Source organism: Felis catus, chromosome A1 (assembly GCF_018350175.1).
Source record: "Felis catus isolate Fca126 chromosome A1, F.catus_Fca126_mat1.0, whole genome shotgun sequence".
Classification (NCBI taxonomy): Eukaryota; Metazoa; Chordata; class Mammalia; order Carnivora; family Felidae; genus Felis; species Felis catus.
In genome coordinates, this window is record NC_058368.1 from 102,689,327 (window position 1) to 102,698,941 (window position 9,615).

Genomic DNA, 9,615 nt, shown 5'->3' on the forward strand with positions numbered 1-9,615 from the left:
TTTTTTTGCAGTTCTGGAGGCTACAATTCCAAGATCAGGGTGTTACCTGCATGGTCAAGGGAGGGCCCTCTTCTCTGGCAGGTCATAGCCTTCTTGTACCCTCATACAGCGGGAGGGGCGAGGGAGCTCTCTGGGGACACACACACACACACACAAGAATAGGAAGCACAATAAAAACTATATATTGTGCATGAGTGTTTCTTGGTGAAGATAATTTCATTTTTCGTGAAATTATTGCAAAGCTGTAATTCCCATTAGATCTTCTTACAGACATGTTGGGGTAGAAATAAGAATAAAGGTGCCTCATCCCCACGTGTATTTGCTTTGCTGCCCAGTGACCACGGCACGAAGCTACACAGGGTTTTTTTTTTTTTGACACACATACAATAACCCCCTTTAGTCTCATCAAAATATCAGGCCCTGCGTGGAATCTTGATAATTACATTACTGTGAAAGCATCTAAATTGTTGCATATCGTAACGTGTTCCCTTTAGAAAAAAAAATTACTTATTCCAGTTTTTCCACTATTTTTGTTTTTATATATCATAGTGTTTGGGAGGCTTACCTGAAATTGTTCAAGATACACATTTTTAGTTATTAAAACAAGGAGCCGTGGGAATCAGGCAGAAGGTACGGATTTCCTGTCTCTGCTCCCATCCCTGATTCTAGGCCATTACTTTCCTTTGAACGATGTGGTTTTCTTGTAATAAAAATGAAATGTAACTCACTTAGATATGGTTTCTGGCTCTTCACTGAAGAGGCTCTTTATGAAGAAGAAATAGTAGGAGCTTGAAATTTTAAAATAAAGGTTGGGAAGATATTGGAGCTCGCCTGTACAAAGTTCGTCAACTGCCCTCCGTAAGGGTTGACCCACATGGGCTTTTATGGTTGAGTGGACAGACGCAGACCTTTGAGAACAGGCAGGCTGGCCAAGATCTAGTGCTTCTGGGAGCAGCAGAGCTTAAATACTCTAAATTTTCTTTTAATTTAATTTTTTAAAGTTTATGTATGTATGTATGTATTTTAAGCGAGAGCGAGGGAGAGAGAGAATCCTAAGCAGGCTCTGCTCTGTCAGCACAGAGCCCGACGCGGGGCTCAAACCTAAAAACCTTGAGATCGTGACCTGATCCCAAAGTCAGAAGCTTAACCGACTGAGCCACCCAGGCGCCCCTAAATTTGCTTTTAATTTTAATGGTGGTTATATTTATTACCTTTGTGTACACACTTCTGTTTTGTTGTTTGTGTTCTTCTGGAAACCTCTGGCGTGAAGTGAGCCTTCAGTAGCCCAACACTATTTTCCTTTTCTTTCTAGCTCATTCCTCTCCTGCCCCCTTCCCCTCCACCCTGCCCACAGCCAAAGAACACTTTCCTGCTGAGAAATTTTTAAAGTCACCACACAGCTCTAGCAAATGAGGGCTGTCAGAGTTTTTGGATGAGAAAATCTACCGCAGCTCACACAGATCTAGGCGTTGATCGTGGTTAATTGACAGCCGGAAGGACTTGGTCTCCTGGCGGAGTTAGAGGGAGGGGGCGAGCCCTGTGGGTTTCATTTGGGCAGAGATAAAACAGGTTTTTATTCAGTACTCATGGAGAGAGCGTAATTAACCTTTTAGAAGTTTAAGGATGATCAAATTGTTATTCATTTTGCAAATGAGAAGAGAGAGCTTCCCTTCCTGCCAGCAAAATGCCAGGGCCGATTTCAAGGTCACTGGATGATCTCTTTGAGGGAAAAGAAAGCAATAAACACATACACGCAGGCGCGCGCGCACACACACACACACACACACCACCCCCCAACCCACAGATTTAGAAATGTCACCCCGAAAACGTTCAGGAATGAAAAAGAACAAATGTTCTTTTCTATCAAGCTCCACAGTGAAAATGAGAGCTAATGTTTGCCGCACATTCACAAGGGCCTACTGGATTGGAATGGCGCTACCCTTGTCAGAGAAAACAGGATATATGACTCCAGCTGGTAACTCCTATGCTCTGGTATGTTCTGATGTTTATTTAGAGGATGGGGGAAGGGGTTTTTGACGTCCAGGCATGTTTTAAAGATGGCGTGCATAACGTTGCTACCACATGAGAACTCTGTGGTGTAAATAATGAACTCTGTTTCTTCAAGATTTTTTTTTTTAAAAGGATTTCGCCAAGTCTATGCATGAAAGGAAGTGGTTTTCACCAGGCATCACGCTTTAAAGATGACTATGTTTGTTATGTGAATGACCTTATTTTGCAGCTATGGGCTTTGCCACATCACAGGCAACACTATTCACGAGTGCTTAGGAAAAGAACACTCTGTGGCAGTTCTCTTCTTAAGAAAGAAAGAAAGAAAGAAAGAAAGAAAGAAAGAAAGAAAGAAAGAAAGAAAAGAAGAAAACTCAAAACTGTGTGATAATTTCAAACATACAGAAAAACTGCAACGATACTACAAAGAACATATAACAGTACAAAGTATACCTTTAAGCAGATTCCCTAGTTTTTAACATTTTTGTCACTTGCTTTAATATTCTTGGGGCGCCTGGGAGGCTCAGTCGGTTAAGCAGCCGACTTCGGCTCAGGTCATCGTCTTGCAGTTTGTGAGTTCGAGCCCCGCCTCGGGCTCTGTGCTGACAGCTCAGAGTCTGGAGCCTGTTTCAGATTCTGTGTCTCCCTCTCTCTCTGACCCTCCCCCGTTCATGCTCTGTCTCTCTCTGTCTCAAAAATAAATAAACGTTAAAAAAAATTTAATATTCTTTCCCCCTCTATATATTATGTAGAAATTTTCTTTCTCTTTATATATATATATATATATATATATATATATACTTGATATATATATATATATATACACACATGTACCTACTATATAAGCTATTTATATTTTTACTCTATTGCATAATGAGGATGAGTTAAAGCCACACATAAGACATACATATGCATATAATTATTGTGTGATTCATTTTCCTGAACCATTGAAGAACACAGGGCAGACAGAGTGTCTCCTTACCCTTAAATACCGCATTGTGTATTTCCTAAGAAGAGGGATATTTATTCACATACCAATGATACAATGGTCAAAATGAGGAAGCTGAACACTGATAGAAGACCATTATCTAATCTACGGATCTTTATTCAAATTCTCCCAATGGCCCCAGTGATGCCTTTGTAGTAAATTACCCCCCAGGTCTGAATCTAGTTTCGGATCTTGCATTTTACTTAGTTATGATTCATCTGGAATGTGTCCTTAATCTTGCTTTGTCCTTCACGATATTGTTTTGAAGAGCACAGATCAAAAATTGGGAAGACGAAAAACAAAAGAGCACAGACCATTTGTTTTGTCAAATATCTCTCTGGGTTTATCTGAGGTTGCGGTAGAATAAGATTCAGGATATTCATTCAACCCTTTGAATTCCTAATAACAAACTCATAGAGAATTTCTTGTCGGGTAAGCGGTGTGGGGTATTGTGTCCTCTTCCCGTGATGCTGTTCGTCTCGTCCTCGGTGATCCTAAATTGGGTAAGGCGGTCCTTGCCAGGGGTCTTCCATTGTGTAGTTGTTCTTTTCCCCTTTACGATTAATTAGTAAATTGTGGGGAGAGTCTCTTTTTCTTTGTGGGCTTTGCCGTAAGGAAAACAAGCTGCAGGGAGCTGTTCCCAGGTATTTTAAGAGGAGGCTACATAAGATTTCTTAAATAGTTTCGGGGCGCCTGGGTGGCGCAGTCGGTTAAGCGTCCGACTTCAGCCAGGTCACGATCTCGCGGTCCGTGAGTTCGAGCCCCGCGTGGGGCTCTGGGCTGATGGCTAGGAGCCTGGAGCCTGTTTCCAATTCTGTGTCTCCCTCTCTCTCTGCCCCTCCCCCGTTCATGCTCTGTCTCTCTCTGTCCCAAAAATAAATAAACGTTGAAAAAAAAAATTAAAAAAAAAAAGATTTCTTAAATAGTTTAGAAAGTATGTTGACCAGACATACCTGGATTTTGTTTTTTCTCCCTCTGTGGTGTATAACCCTGTACAGAATCAATCAGGACTCTTTCCCTTCTATGGCCTCATCCGAAACTCAAAACTCATTATTTGCTGACAAAATAATCAGGGAACTCTCCTCCTCCCCGCAGCACTTTTCGAGAAGGAATGTGACCGGTATACAAAGGAAATATTCAAATGGAGTAGGAATGAGAGATGAGGGGGAAACCCATAAATGCTAAGAGCATAATAATGATGGGTTACAAGGTCTTCCCACGTAAATTACAGGTGCACAGACTCTGCTTAGCCCTTTCAACCGAGACAGGTCCTAAGTCATTCATTTCTCCCCATCACATTACTCTTACTTCCTTCTATTGTTTTCCGTTCCAGGGGGAACCGTGGCATCTTCCTGCAGGAAACACGCTCAGTCAAGCTGACACAAGGTTTATTATCAGTTTCCTCAAATTGTCTTAGTCATATTGTTGAGAACATTTTAAAAAGTAAATAGTCTCGGGGCGCCTGGGTGGTTCGGTTGGTTAAGTATCCAACTCTTGATTTCGGCTCAGGTCGCGATCTCATGGTTTGTGGATTTGAGTCCCGCACTGGGCTCTGTGCTGACAGCACGGAGCCTGCTTGGGATTCTCTCTCTTCCCCTCTCCCGCCCCAAATAAATACACAAACTTAAAAAAAAAAAAAGTAGTCTTACAGAGATGTTGGAAGATGAAAAAATAAAGTTGATCTGCTAACGGAAGACATGTGTGGGTGTGCGATCTACACTGTGGATCAAACTCAGTGCTGAGGAGAAACACAACCCCTCGGGGCACTGAGACCTAAGAGAAGTTGCCCAGCAGGTCCTCACGAAAAACACACTTGATAAAGAATTCCAGAACGCCCGTGGCAGCATCCCTACAGGAAAGCAGCAAATGAGTTACAGGGCTGTTTCTTACGAGGTCTCCTCAGTGTGGCTGGGTGCCTAATGTCAAAGCACAGTGGGTAAAAAGAAATCAGAGCCAGTTGACAATGCTCTCTGTAGTGTGGTTTACTCCAAGGTTAACTTGCAGACTATCTAAAGCAGTATCTCCAAATGTCCTTTTTATCTTCCTCAGCCACGTCCTCGGATCTGTCAGATGGGAATGATAAAGCTTTCTCATCGATGGCGGGGAGGGTTGCGTGAGGTAAACCGATGGGAACCACAAAATAACAAAGCCCGTAAATGTTAGGAGAAGAAATTAACAAATGGAACTTATTCTTCTTCTTCTTGTTTTTCAGGGGCGAAAAAAAAAGACTGAATGAATAATCAAAGCTCCAAAGAGAACATGTCCACAGGAATTTAGCTGGATTTTTTTTTTTTTTTAAGCTGGAAAATTTTTAAGCAGTTTTACTACTCCGTGCCATGACCCAGGCCACGAGAAATGATCTTTGTAAATGATCTAGCAAATGTCTAGTTTTGTGTGATTCATCTTTCTAGTAAACCAGGAAAGGCAGCATATAAAATATGTCCCTAGATGACTTAGAACGCTTGTTGTTCAGGATTCTTAGCTATAACCCAGTTATGTTTCTGCTTGGGCGCTGGAAAAGCACACAATTTTCAGTGGTTCTCAAAGTGTGGCAATGAAACAGCCAGCATCAGCACCATCTGGGAACTTGTTAGATATGCAAAATCTCAGCCCTATCCTGGATCTACTGAATCAGAGCTGGGGGTGGGGACTCAGCAATTTGCATCCTAACAACCCCTGCAGATGATTTGATGTTGGCTAACGTTTGAGAATCCCCGGTCTTGCGCTGTAACTAAATAATCATCTATTAAAGCTTCTCGCAGACTATGAGGCCCCTGCCCCCAAATCCCATTGTCACATGGAAGGATGTTTAGTTTTCCTTCACTATGGAGAAGTAGGAGGCACCGCATCCGGCTTATGAGAGTGATATTATGAAGGTCTGTCACTAAACTCAAGGTTACAATGACGGGGGATCAGACTACATGTACCCTTAATTTATCCCGGTGGAAAGTGTGGTAACTCTTGACTCGGCCTTTGATATTGGCTTGGCCTAAAACTGGTTTCTATTTACAGATTAAAGGCTGAAGGACACTCAGTGAAGCTGTACGTGATTCTATAAAAATACCCTTCGTGTATATCAGAACAGCAGTACTCAACCAACTTTTCCTCGTGTGCTGGGCAAGGACACTGAGAGGTCGCGCATGTGCTGAGAGGAACGGAGGAAGTGTACGTCTGATCTGCGTGTCGTGCTGATGCTTGAGCTGTAATTGGACTCCTTTCTCTTCCAAGGAGCAAGGCATAGTGAAACACAGTCACGAGTGTGCTATATTGTAAGATAACTCTGGAATCCCAACTGATCTACATTTTTTAAAAATGTTATTTCAGAGAGAGAGAGAGAGAGAGAACGAGAGCGTGTGTATGTGTACATGCGGGGGAGAGGTAGAGGGAAAATCTTAAGCAGGCTCCACGCTCAACATGGGCTGATGCAAGCTTAATCCCACAACCCTGGGATCCCGACCTGAGCCGAAATCCAGAGTCAGAGGCTCAACCAGCTGAGCCTCAGGGGCCCCTCATTTACATCTTTTAAAATGTTTATTGCTTTATTTTGAGAGAGAGGAGCGGAGTGTGTGCACATGAGCAGGGGTGAGGCAGAGAGAGAGAGAGAAAGAGAGAGAGAGAGAGAGAGAGAACGAATCCCGAGCAGGTTCCATGCATCAGCACAGGGTCCGACGCAGGGTTCGAACCCACAAACCGTGAGATCATGACCTGAACTGAAATGAAGGGTCAGACACTTAACTGCTGAGCTATCCAGACACCCCTCTACATGTTTATTAATTGACTCCTTTGTAACCTCTGGTACTTTATGAAGAGTAACAAATTTCTAGCAGCACCCACATAAACCAACATCACTTTGTAGAACTACGCCAGTGCATTTAGGCACAAACGGGGTCTGAGCAGCAAGGTACAGACCTTATTGTAATTTTTTTTTTCTTTATCAGACGCTCAGTCTTCCTGTGCATATACTCAGATTGCTAAGTACTGGAGAGGACGCAGAATTCAGATTCCCACATAGAGACAGGGGAGGAAAATGAACACTTTTTCTCATGTGCGGTGAATATTTAAAGCGAAGAACATGCTAACCAGAGAGAAGAATTTGGAAAAAGTGGGGGTGGGGGAGGAAGGGGTAATATTTGCAATTTTCACAACAGTCAAATCATTCTGTCATCCCAAGGAACCTGGTTCCCCCTGCACACCCCGGAGTCAAACTGCCGCGGTCGAGAATAAAAACGCAGATGGTAATGACCGTGTATACATGGGTGCCTCATCAGGTGCACGCTTTAAAGACAGATCTTGAACCATGATGTCGGGCAGCGTGGGAAAAAGTGGGTAACTCCCTAAATCTAATTGCCTTTCCGTTTAGGCTAAACGTTCAACAGTAAATTTTTGGAAACAACAGCTTACTTTTAGTTCCAAATTTGGCTCATTTAGCTAAATGTCATATCTATTTCAAAAAAGAAGAATGAACGACTGGCTATCTTCAAACTCGCAGGAGGCTTTTAAGGTTTTCCATTTTTAAAAACTTATTTAGTTTTTACAATATGAAAATTATAGACAGAGTGACATTTAAACCTTTGCTTTTCATAGCATTTCACACTTAGACCATTTTAAAAGACAGCTATTAACATTTACAAAAATCTTTCAGAAACCAAATGTTCTAACATGCAGAATTCCAATTATACTGTGTAAGAGGGTTATCAACCATTCTTCTACAAGAATACTTTGAAGGGTCTGGTATTAAACCACGAGCTAAAATGTCAGTTGCACATAGACAATAAATTAGGGTTTATAAAATCTTGTAAGATTTATTTAATATTACAATTTTGACCTTTAGGCTGTCCTCACCATAGCTTACTTAACTTTCTCTCTCTCTTTCTCTCCCTCCCTCTCTCCCTCTTATCCCTGGCATCTTACTTGAATGTTAAACAAAGCTTGTGTTGCAAGTTACAAGAAGTTATGTGACTCGTTCACGCTCTGGGTGAACTCCCTCATGCCTCCCGGCTCCTCTTGGTTGGGGTCCGGGAATCCTGGGAGGCACTGCCCACTTCTCCACACAACACACTAGTGGGGTCATCCCTGGAATGTTAACCCCTCGAGGGGAACGTTAACAGCAGGCCGCCTCGTCCAGGAGCAGGAAGTCCGTCTACCTCTTCGAGGACTGATGCTTTGAAAATAAGCCTGAGGAGGTAAGGACCCCACTCAGACTTCCCAACTATTTAGCCAGAGAGATAAAAGGCAGTGGTGTTTACATTTATTGCGCTCACCATTCGGGATGAGATGTGCTGGAATGTGCAAAAAGAATGATCAAAAGAAATTCTGATCATTCCCACTGAGCTGAGGAAGCGTCAGGTAATTTCCTACCGAGGATGGGCTCTAGGGGCACCTGGGTGGTTCAGTGGCTTGAGCGTCCGACTTCAGCTCAGGACACCGAGTCGCGGTTCACGGGTTTGAGCCCCGCGTCAACTCAGAGCCTGGAGCCTGCTCAGATTCTGCATCTCCTCCACTCTCTGCCCCTCCCATACTCATGTTCTGTCTCTCTCTGTCTCTCAATAATGAATAAACGGGAAAAAAATTTTTTTTAAATACACATTTATTAAAAAAAAAAAAAAAAAAGGATGGGCTGTAGTCCAGGGACCCTTCCTTTCACATCTCATGGGAGGTTCCTACAAACCAATCATTTTCATTATTGGGTCCTTTTCACAGGAGCGTGGCCAACGTGCAGGGGAGGGAGGACATCACAGAACAGAGAAGCGACTAGTCTGACACGTTGCTCTTCCCTGGCCATTGGCGGTACTGAAGATGCTTTTTCCCCTCTACATGTTGGGAAGGAGTTGGGACCGTAGTTTTCAGGAACGCTTTTTTCAACCATTAATTAGATCTTAAAAATATCAGCAAGCATTTTGAAGGAATTTCTACAGACCAGACTTTATCCTGAGCACTTCACGTATTTATGTCTCATCAGGACTCTGGATTTACTGATGAGTCACCAAGACATGGGAGGTTGAAGCAATTTGCTCAGGGTCAAACAGCGTGGGGATGATGGAGTCACGATTTGCACATAGTCTGCTTTAAGCCCGTGCTTTATGGATGGCAAGGTTCGTCCTTCCTCCCTCCCTCCCTCCCTTCCTTCCTTCCCTCTCTCCCTCCTTCCTTCCTTCCTTCCTTCCTTCCTTCCTTCCCTCCTTCCTTCCTTTCTTCCTTCCTTCCTTCCTTCCTTCCTTCCTTCCTTCCCTCCTTCCTTCCTTCCTTCCTTCCTTCCTTCCTTCCTTCCTTCCTTCTCTCCTTCCTTCCTTCCTTCCTTCCTTCCTTCCTTCCTTCCTTCCTTCCTTCCCTCCTTCCTTCCTTCCTTCTCTCCTTCCTTCCTTCCTTCCTTCCTTCCCTCCTTCCTTCCTTCCTTCCTTCTCTCCTTCCTTCCTTCCTTCCTTCCTTCCTTCCTCCCTCCCTCCCTCCCTCCCTTTCCTCCTTCCTTCCCTCCTCCCTTCCTTCTTTCCTTCCTTTCTTCCTTTCTTCCCTCCTTCCTTCCTTCCTTCCTTCCTTCCTTCCTTCCTTCCTTCCTTCCTCCCTTTCTTTTTTAATGTTTGCTTATTTATATTTGAGACAGAGAGGGAGGGGAAGAGGAGCAG

At 43.4% G+C, this 9,615-nt stretch overlaps 1 long non-coding RNA gene across 1 annotated transcript; it reads left to right on the forward strand.

Moving 5' to 3' along the window:
* Positions 1-6,644: 6,644 nt before the first annotated feature.
* On the forward strand, positions 6,645-9,106 carry LOC123385623. Its single transcript, XR_006598508.1, has 3 exons — positions 6,645-7,317; positions 7,924-8,178; positions 8,696-9,106. It is a non-coding gene; the product is annotated as an uncharacterized LOC123385623 (long non-coding RNA).
* The last annotated feature ends 509 nt before the right edge of the window (positions 9,107-9,615 follow it).